At 44.4% G+C, this 16,753-nt stretch overlaps 1 protein-coding gene across 3 annotated transcripts in view; it reads right to left on the minus strand.

Moving 5' to 3' along the window:
- Positions 1-16,753, minus strand: part of epas1b (endothelial PAS domain protein 1b) — a 641,397-nt gene that overhangs the window by 107,370 nt on the left and 517,274 nt on the right. The window lies entirely within an intron of this gene.

The following is a 16,753-nucleotide window of genomic DNA, read 5'->3' on the forward strand; positions in this document are numbered from 1 at the left end:
TTTGCAGTTGAAAAAAGGTAATAAATCGCAATATATCGCAATATTAATATCGCAATACTCAGCATATCGCAATATATTTAGTATCGCAATACTATCGTATCGTGACTCAAGTATCGTGATAGTATCGTATCGTGAGGCCTCTGGTGATTCCCACCCCTAGTAGCTAGGTGTGCTATATGCTTCAGCCAGGCTAACTGTAGTAGCTAGTAGGGCTGACCCCTATTAGTCGAATAGTCAACTAATCGATCGAAAGGAGCCGTAGTCGACTGCCAACCTCTTAGTCGAATGCAAAAAAATTTAAGATTTTATTATAATAATTTATTTTTATATTTTATTTTACATTTTTTATCATTCTTTCCAAAAGAAAAGAGGCCTAGAAGCGTGGCTAACGCTAATGGCACGCATACCAGAGGCTAACTGCCTAAGAAAACAGGCACAGAGGCACTGAAAGAGGATTTCACCCATCTAATGAACACACTAGACTAGACAAATATCAAGATGTATCCATCAGTGGACCAATTGCATGCTTTTGCAGAGGACAAGAAGCCTTCCGTTGACTCCTTCAGACATTAAGCACCCCCACAGCCCAAATGGAATGATAAAAAAATTAAATAAAATAAAATAAAATCTTTTTCAATTTTCTTTTTCAATATCGGCTAATTTCGGCCAATCAAAGTCGACTATCCAAATCCTTAGTCAGGGACGCCTATATTCGAATACCAACGGAGTTATGCGTTTTGCGAATCTGATTGGCCACTGACGTTTCTGGTCATGTGACATGTGCACCAATCGTGTGACGGCAAGTTCTTTCGACGGTTAAGCTTAGGCACTCTTTCGAAGTTGGTTAAGGTTAGAGTTTGTCTTAGAGCATGGCGATAGAACGCCAGCCCTGATTCCAAACTCTAACCTTAACCAACTTCGAAAGAGTCGCCTAAGCTTAACCAGTAATAAACTAGGCGTTATTGTTTTATTGTTTTATTGTGGATCCCCATTAGTCTACACCAAAGTGAGACTACTCTTCCTGGGGTCCAAACATAAAAAATACAAACACACATAAAAAAAGTTAAATTAAAATATAAAACCCACACACATTGAAGTACTCACAAGAAAACATCACAACGAACAAAACAGTGAATAAACGCTCACTCAATATTCATAAGTTAGATATCACAATTCTCAACCATAAAATACAAATGACATATTCAGTCCATATATATGATTTGAACTCATATTATAGCATAACTTTTCTCAAGTCACCGATCACCTTTATATTTCCATACTAATTTCAAAAGTCAAGTTAGGTAGTTTGCAGGCTGTTCGACGCGGAAATGGGTAAAGACACAGCTCGTCACGCGATTGGGCGCACATGTCACATGACCAGAAACGTCAGTGGCCAATCAGATTCGCAAAACGCACAACTCCGTTGGTATTCGAATAGACGCGTCAGGGACAGCCCTAATATATATATATATATATATATATATATATATATATATATATATATATATATATATATATATATATATATATATATATATATATATATATATATATATATATATATATATATATATATATATATATATATATAACACTGTAAATCTCAGCTCTCTGTTCAACAGCTAATATCTCTGTCTCTCTATCTCTGTGTCTATATCTCTCTCTGTGTCTATATCTCTCTCTGTGTCTCTCTCTCTCTGTGTCTCTCTCTCTCTCTCTCTCTCTCTCTCTCTCTCTCTCTCTTGTGCATCACAGGTACATTTCTATCTAAAGCCCTAATAATAATAATAGTAATGTATTCAGGTAAACTTCTATCTAAAGCCCTAGCTTGTGTGTGTCACTCTAGGCCTCTTGGGTCCAGTCATTGGAATAACAAAGGAACGACAGACTGGAAGCTGGGCCTTTGTTCAGGTGTGAATTTGTGACATTGATCACATTGAATTCTGGGAGTGTAGTCCTTTCATAAAATAGCTGAATTGACTGTCTTCCTTTCAAAGCCCTGTACTGAGATTTAGTTAGAATGTTACCAGAATGTTTCATAGGACATTGATTGAAAATTATCGGCTCGAATTTTACAATTGATGGCTTATTTTGAAGGTATGAACCTGTAGGTTCATATTATGGCACCGGTTGAGAGAGTCAACAGCTTTAAGTACCTCGGAGCCTACATATCCGAGGACTTGACATGGACCACACACATTGACAGTGTTGTGAAGAAGGCACGACAACGCCTCTACTTCCTCAGGCGCCTAAGGAAGTTCCAAGTCAGTCAGAAGATCCTTAAGAACTTCTACTCATGTACAATAGAGAGCATCTTGACCGGCAACATCACCTCCTGGTTTGGGAATAGCACTGCACAAGACCGAAGCAGACTACAAAGAGTGACACGTTCAGCCGAACGCACAATTGGAGGGGGGCTCCCCACCCTCCAGAACATTTACAACACGCGTTGCAAGGGCAAGGCTAAGAGAATCATTAAAGACTCCAGTCACCCGAACAACTGCCTCTTTGAACTGCTGCGGTCAGGCAAGCGATACCGGAGTCTCAAGGCGAGCACAGAAAGACTCAGAAGAAGCTTCTATCCCCAGGCCATCAGGCTGCTAAACGAACAATGGACACTACACAACAACAACCACCAAACGCACATAGCACACACATCCACACGCACACACTCACTTTAAACAAACACACTGTAGCACCCACTCCACACACTTTATAGCACACACCCACTTTAAACAAACACACTGTAGCACCCACTCCCCACACTTTATATTTATTGATGAAGGATTGCACTACAACTCGTACACCTTACTGTAAATTGTACCTAAATTGTACTTCATCCCATTTCTGCTTTGCACTATATAGTACTGTACATTAGTACACTGCATAGTATTGTATATTATATGGTAACTCAGAACATTGTACATATGTCTATACCGAACACTGTGACCTCATTTTCTTCTTCTAAATTACATGCTATACTATGTTATTTGATACTATCTTGTCTAGCACAGTCTCTGGAGCGTAACAGTAAGAAGCATTTTGTATGAAAGTATTCTGTACTTCTGTATGACGACTATTAAAGAAACTTGAACTTGAACTTGTAAAAAAAAATTGAAAATTCTGAGGGAGGAGGAGCCCAACAGCCCAGACTCTATAGGGTTGAGTCAACCTTCAAAAAACCCAATACCTGTCTCCCTAGTGACCGAAACGGCGATCTCAGTAAAACATATCTTTTTCATGTATTGTTCCAATTTTCTTTCATGAATATCATTATTAACGTCAGTCCTCACCATACATAGAATATTTATAAATTTTCCGGATTTTAACCATTTCTTAAATTAGGGTTAGGGTTGGGATTGGGGTTGGGGTTGGGGTTAGGGTTAGGGGGTTAGGGTTACCCTAACCCCTAACCTGTTCAGTTCTGCGACTAGGGTGAAAGGTGTGATACTTGTTGTTCACACGCTTAATAGTGATTGTTTTTCAAAAACAAACATGGATTATTGTAATGTGAGTCCAAGATGTGATACTGAGCAACTTTTTTGGCAATACATCAAATCTAGCCAACGCTATCCACAAACACACGTTAAAAAAAGGGCTTTTTGACCAGAACTGCGACAAAGGTGACTGAAGGGTTAAGTCCATAAGTGACTGGCGGTTGTATGACGTCCATGCCAGCGTAGTTTTTATAAAAAATTTATTAAAAATAAACACAATAACAAAAAATTCACACAATCTCTGCGGAGCAAAACCGACGGTGACTTATATGTAGTTATATACATATTTGTTTAAACGTATGTTCATGACATGATATTATCATGAACGCAATGTATATCTTGTGTTTTGTTAGTGGATTAAAATGAAAAGCTGATGGATAAAACAGCCAGTTCTGACAGTAATGTAACATCATCTGAAGGAAAACAAGACCGTAGAGTTAAGAAGTTAATGTTCTGGCTGTGGCCCAAGGTCCATTGCTGCCGTGGGAATGGAGCAAGGCTGTGGTCATAGGGCCGGGGGTACACAAGGGTTGTGTGTGTGTGTGTGTGTGTGTGTGTGTGTGTGTGTGTGTGTGTGTGTGTGTGTGTGTGTGTGTGTGTGTGTGTGTGTGTGTGTGTGTGTGTGTGTGTGTGTGTGTGTGTGTGTGTGTGTGTGTGTGTGTGTGTGTGTGTGTGTGTGTGTGTGTGTGTGTGCGTGCGTGCGTGCGTGCGTGCGTGCGTGCGTGCGTGCGTGCGTGCGTGCGTGCGTGCGTGCGTGCGTGCGTGTGTGTGTGTGTGCGCGCTTGCATGTGTTTTTTTGTGCACAGGCAGGGCTGTACGCTAAGCTTTTTCACTAGGGGCACACGTGCCCCTAAATGAGAAATTTAGGGGCAAAGAATATTTTTTAGGGGCAAATTTTTAAATAACTATTTTACCATTATAATAGGGCTGGGCGATATGGCCTCTAAATGATATCGCGATATTTTTTGGCCATATCACGATACACGATATATATATCGCAATATTTTGACATTTCCTCTAAAGCACTTAAAAATGCTTGATTTAACCCTTTGATGCATACAGTCACGCCAATATGATGATTATAATAAGTCCCTGCAACATATGTTTGCATTATTAAACCATGAAGATGCTTTAAAAAATAATTTAATGAAAATGTACTAAGAGTAGTCTACTGACACACTAATAGAAAATGTATTTACATCTAAGACCATTTATATAAAAACTTTTGGGTGCCTTTTTTTTGCACAGTACTGTGTTTTCTATCCACTTTAGCCAAACACACACACACACATATATATATATATACTGTTACGACCCTGGCTCATGGGCACGCAACCTATGTGCAAACCAACACCAAAACCCTGTGCTCTAACTCGAAGTGCTACTATCTCAAGGAACTATTAATATAAACGTAAACTAAAGTACTAAGGTAAACCCAACGGACAAGGACTGGAAGAACCTGACAGCTCTTCTTCTAAGCACAGACACTGCATGTGTGTTACTAGGTCTGCCTTTAAAGCTCCCAGCAGGTAACCAATCAGCACTAATTGGCTAATTGGCAGCCCTCACCTGCATGCCCCGTGACACAGGAGTACTCAGGCCTGCCTGCACAGTGACACAGAGGTGATCAGCTCCTGGTACATAACACCTCCCCCACCAAACTGGTTGCCCCTTAGGCAACCACCACACAACAACCCATAAACAAAAACAAAAAAAAAACACTGTGACCCATTAGTTGTCAGGGCCACCGTACCTGGAACATGGCAGTACGACAGTCACAAAAATGTCTGGAACACCATCTAAAATGGCGTCACCCAAAATAACATTGTCCTGATCAAAATCAAAATGGCTGCCACTCAACAGACCAGGTCGTGAAGGCGGCTCCTGCCCCACAGGACACAGGTAACTAGGTTGACCATCACACCTAGTGCATGGCAGAGAATCAGTGTGGACATGTGGATCAATGTCAGAATCATCAACTGACATACTGAGACCATCCCTGCCCACAAGTGAAACATTAGGGACAATGGAGCTACTGTGGGAAGGCTGGCAGCCTAAGTCAGGCTTAGTAGCCTCTCCAACTAGAACGGTGTCACATGAAACAACAGCACCTCTCATAGCATCCTTCCCACACTCCTCCTCCAATTCGTTCGTGGCCTCAGCCACCATACAGGCTGGGAAGACCCTGAGACACTGCGCTGCCGTACCATCTCCTGCCACATGCTTCTCCGGCACGCATGTCAACTCTGGTTTCACCACCGGGCCTAACACAAAGCCACAATCAAGAGAATCATTATGCAGAGGTAGATCCACAGTGTGCTTTCCAAAATTCTCAACAGGTACACATTTTAATTCAACAAAGAATGTGTCACTAAGTGTAATGTCCCAAGTCGAAGTGTCAACAACATCACTTTTGTCCTTTGACATTTCCCGAGCCACAGCACACACAGGAAACACTCCTGGATGTTTCTGTGCCAGCTCATTAGGGACCTCAGAAACCACAGGAATGGGAGTTACAACCGGAGTAGCCAACACTTTGTCACCAGCCAAATCATTCCCTAGAATGAAGGACACCCCCTTTATGGGAATGTGAGAACATACCCCCACAACAACATTGCCTGATACTAAGGGAGAATTGAGCGTGACCTCATGCAAAGGTGCATCCACAAATCCACCCCCAAAGCCCCGAACAACGACACCGGAATGCAAAGAAGAGTTTTCTGAAAACGGCAAAACCCCCTCCAGAATGAGGGACTGAAAAGCACCGGTATCTCTCCAAATTGTTATAGCCTGTTTGGACTCTAGTGCATTAGTCAGGGAAACAAATCCATTCATCATAAACCTTGAGGAACCCTCGAGCTCTTTGTCCACACGTTTGATACTTCCCCCATCCCCATCTAACGTTGGCATAGGCGTTCTGCATATGGTTTCTACCAGAGCCACTGTTCTGAAATTTTTCTGCTCAAGCACCGGGCACCCAGCAACGATATGACCAGGTTCTTTACAGTAGAAACAGATAATCCCTTCTGGGAATGCACCAGCAGAACCACCCCGCCTAGGAGGTGAAGTTAACTGACCAGCAGACACAGGTTTTGGGAAACGGCCCCCCTGAACAGGACGCCTATCCCCGGACTCAACACGGTAGTCCTCCAAAAACACGGACTTGTGTGTCAACACAAACTCATCAGCGAAGACAGCGGCGTCGCCTATCTTCGATACCTTACGCTCATTTAGATGTGTGGAAACAGTATCAGGAACACATCTTTTAAATTCCTCTAGGAGAATCAACTGCCTAAGCTGCTCTCTTGACTCTGCCTTCTGAGAAGTGCACCACCTGTCAAACAGGTTCTCCTTCTCCCTTCCAAATTCAACATAAGACTGCCCCTCCGACAGGCGGCTACGTGGCGTAGTGGGCAAGGCGCTCACCACGAATGCAGAGACGCTGGGCTTGCCTGTTCGAGCCCAGTGCTCCACATTGCTTTCAGTTTAGCTGGTCGTTCATACTAATACACATTGGCCGTATTAGGGGGTGGGAAACTGATGGGTGGGGATCGGGCGTTGTGGACAGCGACTCCTACAGGTTGGTTGGTGCGCCTGCGCAGTAGAATCAGGAAGTGTCTGGGGCAGCGTGAGCCTCCCACGCGTTACTCCTCGCCACTGAGAGATCGAGCTGCGCAGGTGAAAAGATGCGACTGCTGTTACCTCAAGTACCGGAGGGGACTTGTGCTATGTATGACTTAGTCCACATTGCAGCCGGCTTGTGGGAGGCAAGAAACAGCGTTCGTGACAGGGAAGGGTTGAATTGGATGATACGAAATTGGGATGGGAGAAAAATATAGAAAATGGGAGAAAAAGTGGATCAAAAAAAAAGACTGCCCCTCCGACCTGCGATAACCTCTAAAACGCTGACGATAGGCCTCAGGGACCAACTCATAAGCCCTCAAAATGGAAGCTTTAACCAGCTCATAATCAGCGCTTTGTTCAAGGGACAGAGCAGTGTAGGCTTCTTGTGCCCTACCAACTAAAACACATTGCAGCAGCAGTGTCCAGGCGGTATCAGGCCACTTCAATGTGGTTGCCACCCGTTCAAAAAGGGGAAAATATCTTTCCACGTCTTTCTCAAAAAATGGAGGTACCATCCTAATATTCCTGCCTACATCAAAACCTGAACGTGACTCTGGATGCAGAGCGCCCGCCTGCAAGGCAGCATGCTTATATTCAAGCTCCTTCTGTGCATGCTCGTGCTCCAACAACATTTGTTTCTCCATAAACTCACGCTCCTCTTTCCTCTCTTTAAGCTCACGCTCCTCTCTCCTCTCCTCACGCTCTCGCTCTAGCTGCCTTTCCTTAAACTCCAACTCCCTTATCCTCCACTCACCCTCTACACCAGGTAATAGCGGAGATGCGCCAGACGAAGGAGGCTCCTCCACCCTCTCCTCAAGCACCTGCTCCCTAACGAGTAACACCCTTAACGCACTCAAGGCAGACGGCTTCAAACGTTTCTCCCCTGCAGAAAGCTCCACCCTGTAGTGTACAGCAAGTTCTAGCAGTTGTTCTTTGGAAAACTTCTCTAACAAGTCATGAGACGGGCGATCAACAAAGTCCTTGATGGAAGCCATTGTCACTGAACCAGCCACCCCAAGCTACACACCCTACCTCACAGTCACAAAGAACCACTAACGAACCACAAAGACCCCCCCAACGAACCACTGAAGAACCACGAAGAACCACTGAAGAACCATGAAGAACCACTGAAGAACCACTGAAGAATGCTAAATGCCAATAATAACAACCAGAAGGGAACACGGTGGAAATGTGAGCTCTACAGAGCGCACCTTTCTAGGTTGCAAAAGAAAAAAAATTAAAATAAAAATAAAACACACCCACCCTAAATAGACGTGTCATACACGCAGGGTGTTAGGTGCTACCAGGTATGCTCACCAAACACTCAAACAAACAAAATAAATCCAACAAACAATCCCAAACAGGTGCGCCTTCTAACCTGATGTGACTACATATGCTTCTACGTCTAAACTGCAGTCAAAACCGGCCCACCACATGTCTACCCTAAGAAACACTAAATCAAGCCCTACCACACTACCTGTGTTTTCTGTCCGCCCTAATCTACCTACCCTTAAACTAATGCCCTGTAGACCTAACCATCTTCAACCACACCTGCTACCAGTCAAAGATCATACTTGACCATCCACCCATCCAGTACATGATACAGTACCAGACAAGCAGATGGTGCTAATCCCTTCCCTGACTGCCCCAGGAGTATGTGGTGCACAGGACGCTAACCAACAACCAGAAAATAATGTCCCTATCTACATGTGGTGCCCACTAAACTATATATTTTAACAGCATAAGTAGTCACATCAAATTACAAACAAATACGGCATACTCACCTGTTTGATGAAATGGCTCAGCCCCCACGTTACACCATATGTAACGAACACCACCCAAACCATAATACCATGACACCACCTGCCTGAAGAAGTCCACTATTATCCCTGTACCCAAAAAATCCAAGCCTGCTTGCCTCAACGACTACCGCCCTGTAGCTCTCACCTCCATAGCCATGAAGTGCTTTGAGAAGCTAGTAAAGGGCTACATCTGCTCCTCCCTCCCCTTCAACATGGACCCCCTGCAATTTGCATACCGCCCCAACAGGTCCACGGAGGACGCCATAGCCCATGTGCTGCACACAGCAGCATCACACCTGGACAAGAGGCAGGGGAACTATGTGAGAATGCTATTCATCGACTACAGCTCGGCATTCAATACCATAGTCCCCTCCATACTCATAGCCAAGCTCAGGGACCTGGGCTTGAACTATGACCTCTGCCAGTGGGTCTTGGACTTCCTGACGGGCAGACCCCAGGTGGTGAGAGCAGGCAACTGCACCTCCTCATCCATCACCCTCAACATAGGGGCCCCCCAGGGCTGTGTTCTGAGTCCCCTCCTCTACTCCCTGTACACACACGACTATGTGGCTCAGCGGAGTAGCAATACAATCATCAAATTTGCTGACGACACAGTGGTGGTGGGCCTGATCTATGCCAACGACGAGAGGGCCTACCTGGAAGAGGTCAAGGTCCTGGCGGGATGGTGCCAGGAAAACAGCCTCTCCCTGAACGTCAGCAAAACAAAGGAGATGATTGTGGACTTCAGGAGGTCGGGGGTCAAGGACTACAGCCCCCTCAGCATCGACGGGGCACCGGTTGAGAGAGTCAACAGCTTTAAGTACCTCGGAGCCTACATATCCGAGGACTTGACATGGACCACACACATTGACAGTGTTGTGAAGAAGGCACGACAACGCCTCTACTTCCTCAGGCGCCTAAGGAAGTTCCAAGTCAGTCAGAAGATCCTTAAGAACTTCTACTCATGTACAATAGAGAGCATCTTGACTGGCAACATCACCTCCTGGTTTGGGAATAGCACTGCACAAGACCGAAGCAGACTACAAAGAGTGACACGTTCAGCCGAACGCACAATTGGAGGGGGGCTCCCCACCCTCCAGAACATTTACAACAAGCGTTGCAAGGGCAAGGCTAAGAGAATCATTAAAGACTCCAGTCACCCGAACAACTGCCTCTTTGAACTGCTGCGGTCAGGCAAGCGATACCGGAGTCTCAAGGCGAGCACAGAAAGACTCAGAAGAAGCTTCTATCCCCAGGCCATCAGGCTGCTAAACGAACAATGAACACTACACAACAACAACCATCAAACGCACATAGCACACACATCCACACGCACACACTCACTTTAAACAAACACACTGTAGCACCCACTCCACACACTTTATAGCACACACCCACTTTAAACAAACACTGTAGCACCCACTCCCCACACTTTATATTTATTGATGAAGGATTGCACTACAACTCGTACACCTTACTGTAAATTGTACCTAAATTGTACCTCATCCCATTTCTGCTTTGCACTATATAGTACTGTACATTAGTACACTGCATAGTATTGTATATTATATGGTAACTCAGTTACGTCTATTCTGCATCGAACATTGTACATATGTCTATACTGAACACTGTGACCTCATTTTATTTTTATTTTTATTTTTTTTTCGGTTTCTCACTTGATTCGATACTCGGTAGTACCGACGTGTTTCGGTTCGGTACCTCAAAAGTACCGAATTCGGTACCCATCCCTAGTTACTAGGTCTGCCTTTAAAGCTCCCAGCAGGTAACCAATCAGCACTAATTGGCTAATTGGCAGCCCTCACCTGCATGCCCCGTGACACAGGAGTACTCAGGCCTGCCTGCACAGTGACACAGAAGTGATCAGCTCCTGGTACATAACATATACACACACACTACTGTGAGAAAATAATAATCACACACACAAAGGGATAATGGCTTATAGCAGACTTAATGATTTTAGAATATTTCAGATAATGAAATTAAATGTTTATATCATCAACTATCCAGTTAGTATTTATACTGTCTGTAACGTTTGGCTACTTTAAATCATTGAATGTAGAGAGAGCTGTACTGTATTGTACCCATTCTGCAATCTGTTAATAAAGTTTTCAATCAATCAGAGCAAGAGAGAGAGAGAGAGAGAGAGAGAGGGGGCGAGAACGAATGAGAGAGCCCCCCCCCCCCCCCCTGGTTTTGTTCTAGGTTCGCGTTTTGATCGTCTAAGCTGCCGTAGGTGATGATGTCACACTCGAATGTAAACAGGAAGCGTTTAATAGACGGAGATGGAAAGTGGATGATATACAGTAACAGAAACGAATAACCAATAAATATGAAGTTATGTTTAAACTTCTGTTGTCAAGCGTTGTCAATATAACCCACCCCCTTTCCTCCCAAATGGAACTAGTGTTGTGGAGTCCGCTTTGACTGGTGTCCAGGGTTAGCAGCAGCTAACGCTAGTTAGCTTAGCATAATCCTAATGGATACCGTGGATAGCAGCTAACGTTAGCCCATTGCTCGTGTCAATCAAATTGCATGTTATTAAAGGTCTGCGCTGGTCTGTCTAATGAAATTACAACCGCAACATTATGCCCTGGTTGTAGGCTAATGTTTTATCCAATTTGTATGGATTAATTTAGGAGTGAAATGCGAATGAAGGGTTGCAATCACTACTCGCAAGCTTGCCCCCAGATGATATTTTCCACTCGCACCGGCCAGATTAGGGGGCAATTTGCGACGAGATGCTTGCAGTGTACAGCCCTGACAGGGCAGCTTAGGGCAACACTACACACAGTAGAGACTGCTGCGTGTATGTGCTGATCTATGGGCTGGTCACGTTGGCCATGAGTGTCAGCCATCTGTGTGTGTGTGTGTGTGTGTGTGTGTGTGTGTGTGTGTGTGTGTGTGTGTGTGTGTGTGTGTGTGTGTGTGTGTGTGTGTGTGTGTGTGTGTGTGTGTGTGTGTGTGTGTGTGTGTGTGTGTGTGTGTGTGTGTGTGTGTGTGTGTGTGTGTGTGTGTGTGTGTGTGTGTGTGTGTGTGTGTGTGTGTGTGTGTGTGTGTGTGTGTGTGTGTGTGTGTGTGTGTGTGTGTGTGTGTGTGTGTGTGTGTGTGTGTGTGTGTGTGTGTGTGTGTGTGTGTGTGTGTGTGTGTGTGTGTGTGTGTGTGTGTGTGTGTGTGTGTGTGTGTGTGTGTGTGTGTGTGTGTGTGTGTGTGTGTGTGTGTGTGTGTGTGTGTGTGTGTGTGTGTGTGTGTGTGTGTGTGTGTGTGTGTGTGTGTGTGTGTGTGTGTGTGTGTGTGTGTGTGTGTGTGTGTGTGTGTGTGTGTGTGTGTGTGTGTGTGTGTGTGTGTGTGTGTGTGTGTGTGTGTGTGTGTGTGTGTGTGTGTGTGTGTGTGTGTGTGTGTGTGTGTGTGTGTGTGTGTGTGTGTGTGTGTGTGTGTGTGTGTGTGTGTGTGTGTGTGTGTGTGTGTGTGTGTGTGTGTGTGTGTGTGTGTGTGTGTGTGTGTGTGTGTGTGTGTGTGTGTGTGTGTGTGTGTGTGTGTGTGTGTGTGTGTGTGTGTGTGTGTGTGTGTGTGTGTGTGTGTGTGTGTGTGTGTGTGTGTGTGTGTGTGTGTGTGTGTGTGTGTGTGTGTGTGTGTGTGTGTGTGTGTGTGTGTGTGTGTGTGTGTGTGTGTGTGTGTGTGTGTGTGTGTGTGTGTGTGTGTGTGTGTGTGTGTGTGTGTGTGTGTGTGTGTGTGTGTGTGTGTGTGTGTGTGTGTGTGTGTGTGTGTGTGTGTGTGTGTGTGTGTGTGTGTGTGTGTGTGTGTGTGTGTGTGTGTGTGTGTGTGTGTGTGTGTGTGTGTGTGTGTGTGTGTGTGTGTGTGTGTGTGTGTGTGTGTGTGTGTGTGTGTGTGTGTGTGTGTGTGTGTGTGTGTGTGTGTGTGTGTGTGTGTGTGTGTGTGTGTGTGTGTGTGTGTGTGTGTGTGTGTGTGTGTGTGTGTGTGTGTGTGTGTGTGTGTGTGTGTGTGTGTGTGTGTGTGTGTGTGTGTGTGTGTGTGTGTGTGTGTGTGTGTGTGTGTGTGTGTGTGTGTGTGTGTGTGTGTGTGTGTGTGTGTGTGTGTGTGTGTGTGTGTGTGTGTGTGTGTGTGTGTGTGTGTGTGTGTGTGTGTGTGTGTGTGTGTGTGTGTGTGTGTGTGTGTGTGTGTGTGTGTGTGTGTGTGTGTGTGTGTGTGTGTGTGTGTGTGTGTGTGTGTGTGTGTGTGTGTGTGTGTGTGTGTGTGTGTGTGTGTGTGTGTGTGTGTGTGTGTGTGTGTGTGTGTGTGTGTGTGTGTGTGTGTGTGTGTGTGTGTGTGTGTGTGTGTGTGTGTGTGTGTGTGTGTGTGTGTGTGTGTGTGTGTGTGTGTGTGTGTGTGTGTGGCTGTTCACAATCACATGCATGTGTGGGGAAGGGAGCCACATAGACCCCCATTCTCTAAGTAGACTTAGGGCCTCTTGACATAAATGAGTGGTCTATGCATGTAAATTGTGTATCTTGCCTAACTATTGGCCAAAAACACCTCTCCCAGAGTTTTAAGCTATGCTAGTGGTCCTTAAAACCTCTTAGCCTGCGACAGCCCATATCAGGGACCTTTTTAGGACGATTTGCCCACCGGCACTTCGGCGACCCCTAGTGGCTCGGCTGTGCATATTTTGTAATACAATATATATATCGAATTAAAGCCCCATTTGTTGCCTGTGGATAGCCCTTTCAGATGACAAAATCCATTGAGCGGTTCTCGAGTTACATGCCTGTATTTGAGGCTTGTGCAAAGTACACGGTATTGCACAAAATACCACTCCCGACTCAGGCTGCAGTAGTTCCGTCAATCTAGATCCGATCTCGAAAATGATTGTGGATCGTTGTAGCCAATGAGTGTGGCTTCCAATGATAACCCATGTGGGGATGTGTGAATCAGGGATCTAGGTGAAAAACAATTTTTTTTAACAGGAAGCCAAATTAATTGAAGTCTATGAGAAAACTGAGTTTTTCTTCGTACACAGTTTACCAAAATCACTCCCAATCACTCATTTCTGAATGGATCTCTATGAAATTTGGAACTGTACTACATAAGGCTTCAGGCTATGGCTCAGTCTGGATTTGTAAGCCATACCACCTTCTGGAGAAATACTACATCTGGACTACTAACTACTACAGAAAAACTTGAGTAACAAGTTTTTCTACAACTCAAGTTCAGACCTATGTTAATCTATTACGTTAGCACCAGAGCATGTGAGCGGTGCGGAACGGCCGAGAAATCCGCTCTTCGCTCTGGACGGCTTAGTTCCGCTCTCATTCGCTCATGTTGGCCCCCCCCCCCAAGCCACTCTACGCTCGCTCAGCGTTCAACTTCATTTGCGCATCAAGCGCTCGGCGCTCCACTCAGATATGCCCGCTCAGCAGATATTTTTTTGGAGCATGATGTAAATTAGCTTGATTTGACCAAACTACAACAGTCTGCACCCCTGGACCCCTTAACAATTGTTTGTATTGAGCCGTATTGTATTGTACCCATTCTGCAATCTGTATAACGTTTTCAACCATTCTACTAGCTTTACTATGCTAATGTACGCTAGCCTAGCCGCAATGCTAAGTGTTTATACTGGCAGACCCCATTCACGTTAGCATGTAAGCTAACAACATCAGCGCTCTTTTTGTGAGATTAAACTCTCCGCTCTTGGTGGTACATTGTGTCGATGTTGGTTTGATTTCATCAATAAATGAGGCAGAACACAGTGAATGTATCCTTTTTTTTATTGCACTTTGTTTGTTTCTTGCTGAAAATAAATGTTGCTATGCTAAATAGTTCCCGAGGTGATTTAAAGATGGCGGATTTCTGTTTTGAGTTAGCAGGATGTGTAGTGACTAGTGATCCCTTCTGATTGGTTTAAAATTGCCTTCATGTTTGAACTACATCGCCACCTATTGCTTTGGCATTGTACTACATGTATATTACATCAGTTTAAACCACTGTGTGATGGTGTGCACTGAGCGGCTGGGAGCGGCTCGGAGCGGAGGAGAGCTCTCGCTCCGGAGTCACTCTGACCCATTTTAAAGCCCACTCCGCGCTCACTTCAAAATCCACCCGCTCCGCTCCGCTCACATGCTCTGGTTAGCACTAAGAGTGAATTTTGCATTAATAGCGAGATGCTGCTTGAATGCAACGTTGCATTCAAGCAGCATCTCGCTATTAATGCAGACCGGGCCAAAGCAATAACAAACGCCATAGGTGTTTTTATAGCAGCAGATCTGCGACCATACTCCGTTGTCCCCGTTGCATTCAAGCAGCATCTTGCACTAGGATCTGTTTATTCCGTGTACCGGTGATATTCACATTCGGGTGATGCCGTTTCAAATGCGTGATAAAGTTCGCAATAAAGTTGAACAATGACATGGCTCTGGCTTGTCAGTTAGTATTGACTCGCCATACTAAGGCTAATATGCTATGCTGAATTACAGCTCTCGTTCAGTGTAGCTGCGCGCTGCGTGGAATGAACAAACAACATCCGGTTAGTTGTGCACGTTATATTAGGGCCGGGGGGATTTAAGTTCTGCAAAAAAAGGTTGCAATCGCTCGGTGCACAGTGTGTACTGTACCGGAGGACCACATTGAGGCGGTACAGTACGTATCCGCGTACCGTTACACCCCTAGTTTTTAGTGAAATGCACGTATTGCTGCATAGCGTAGTTTTCTGGGATTAGACAGGATTACTCTAAAACTATACTCATATTCACCACGGTATAACACACGAACGTATTGATGAAAAAATTACTTCTTTTTCACATATTGAACGATAGATAGGTGATGTCAAATGGGCCATAGTATTGTATCCATAGTTATAATATAGAATATATATATAGCCCTGCAAACACTGCCACTTATTCCTATCTTTTAGAGCGTTGGCGTGGTAGGAACAAAGATGCTCTAGGCTTCCGGCGCTGATTGAGTTAAGAGGTTAAGTGGTTAAACACCAGAAGCTTTATATTTATTTAAATCTGGAAATTAAAGTTATTTATTATTTAGGTCGAATTGTTGTACTGTATTGTACTGTTGTTTTGTATTTTATCTGACTGTACCCTCACCCAGGGACTACAGATGCAAATTTTGGTGCCATTTTAAATTGTGTATGGGCCTTGCTAAATAAACAATAAACTAAACTAAACTTTTAATTTAGTTTAGCTAGGCATTAACTTTGTACTGAAGTATCATTTCTCGTGACATCCCTGACGGAGAGTAACAAACCAGATACTATCTTGTTCATGTTAACCATGATACTGGTTCAGTACCTGAATCTCTGTTTGTGTTGTTGTGTTTTCTTTTTCTATGTATTTAGCTGTTTGGGGCCTATGTTGTATGAGCCTGTATGTTGTCTGTACTGTGTTGTTGGTATGTTGTCTGTACTGTGTTGTTGGTATGTTGTCTGTACTGTGTTGTTGGCATGTTGTATGAGTTTGTATGTTGTCTGTACTGTGTTGCTGGTATGTTGTCTGAGTCTGTATGTTGTCTGTACTGTGTTGTTGGTATGTTATCAGAGTCTGTATGTTGTCTGTACTGTGTTGTTGGTATGTTATCAGAGTCTGTATGTTGTCTGTACTGTGTTGTTGGTATGTTATCAGAGTCTGTATGTTGTCTGTACTGCATGACGTCAGTGTCAAAGCATAGGAATAGATGGGTTGGAGACATTGTTCTCCATGTATTAGTCTGACCACATGGGTTGCTATGGAAACGGCATATAGATGTATTTTGTTTTACATTGAAAAGCCACTGGGTCTGGGTGTTGCACAGTTTTAATGAGCA

This window comes from Notolepis coatsorum (genome assembly GCF_963971535.1).
Source record: "Notolepis coatsorum genome assembly, chromosome: 8".
In the NCBI taxonomy this organism is placed as follows: domain Eukaryota; kingdom Metazoa; phylum Chordata; class Actinopteri; order Aulopiformes; family Paralepididae; genus Notolepis; species Notolepis coatsorum.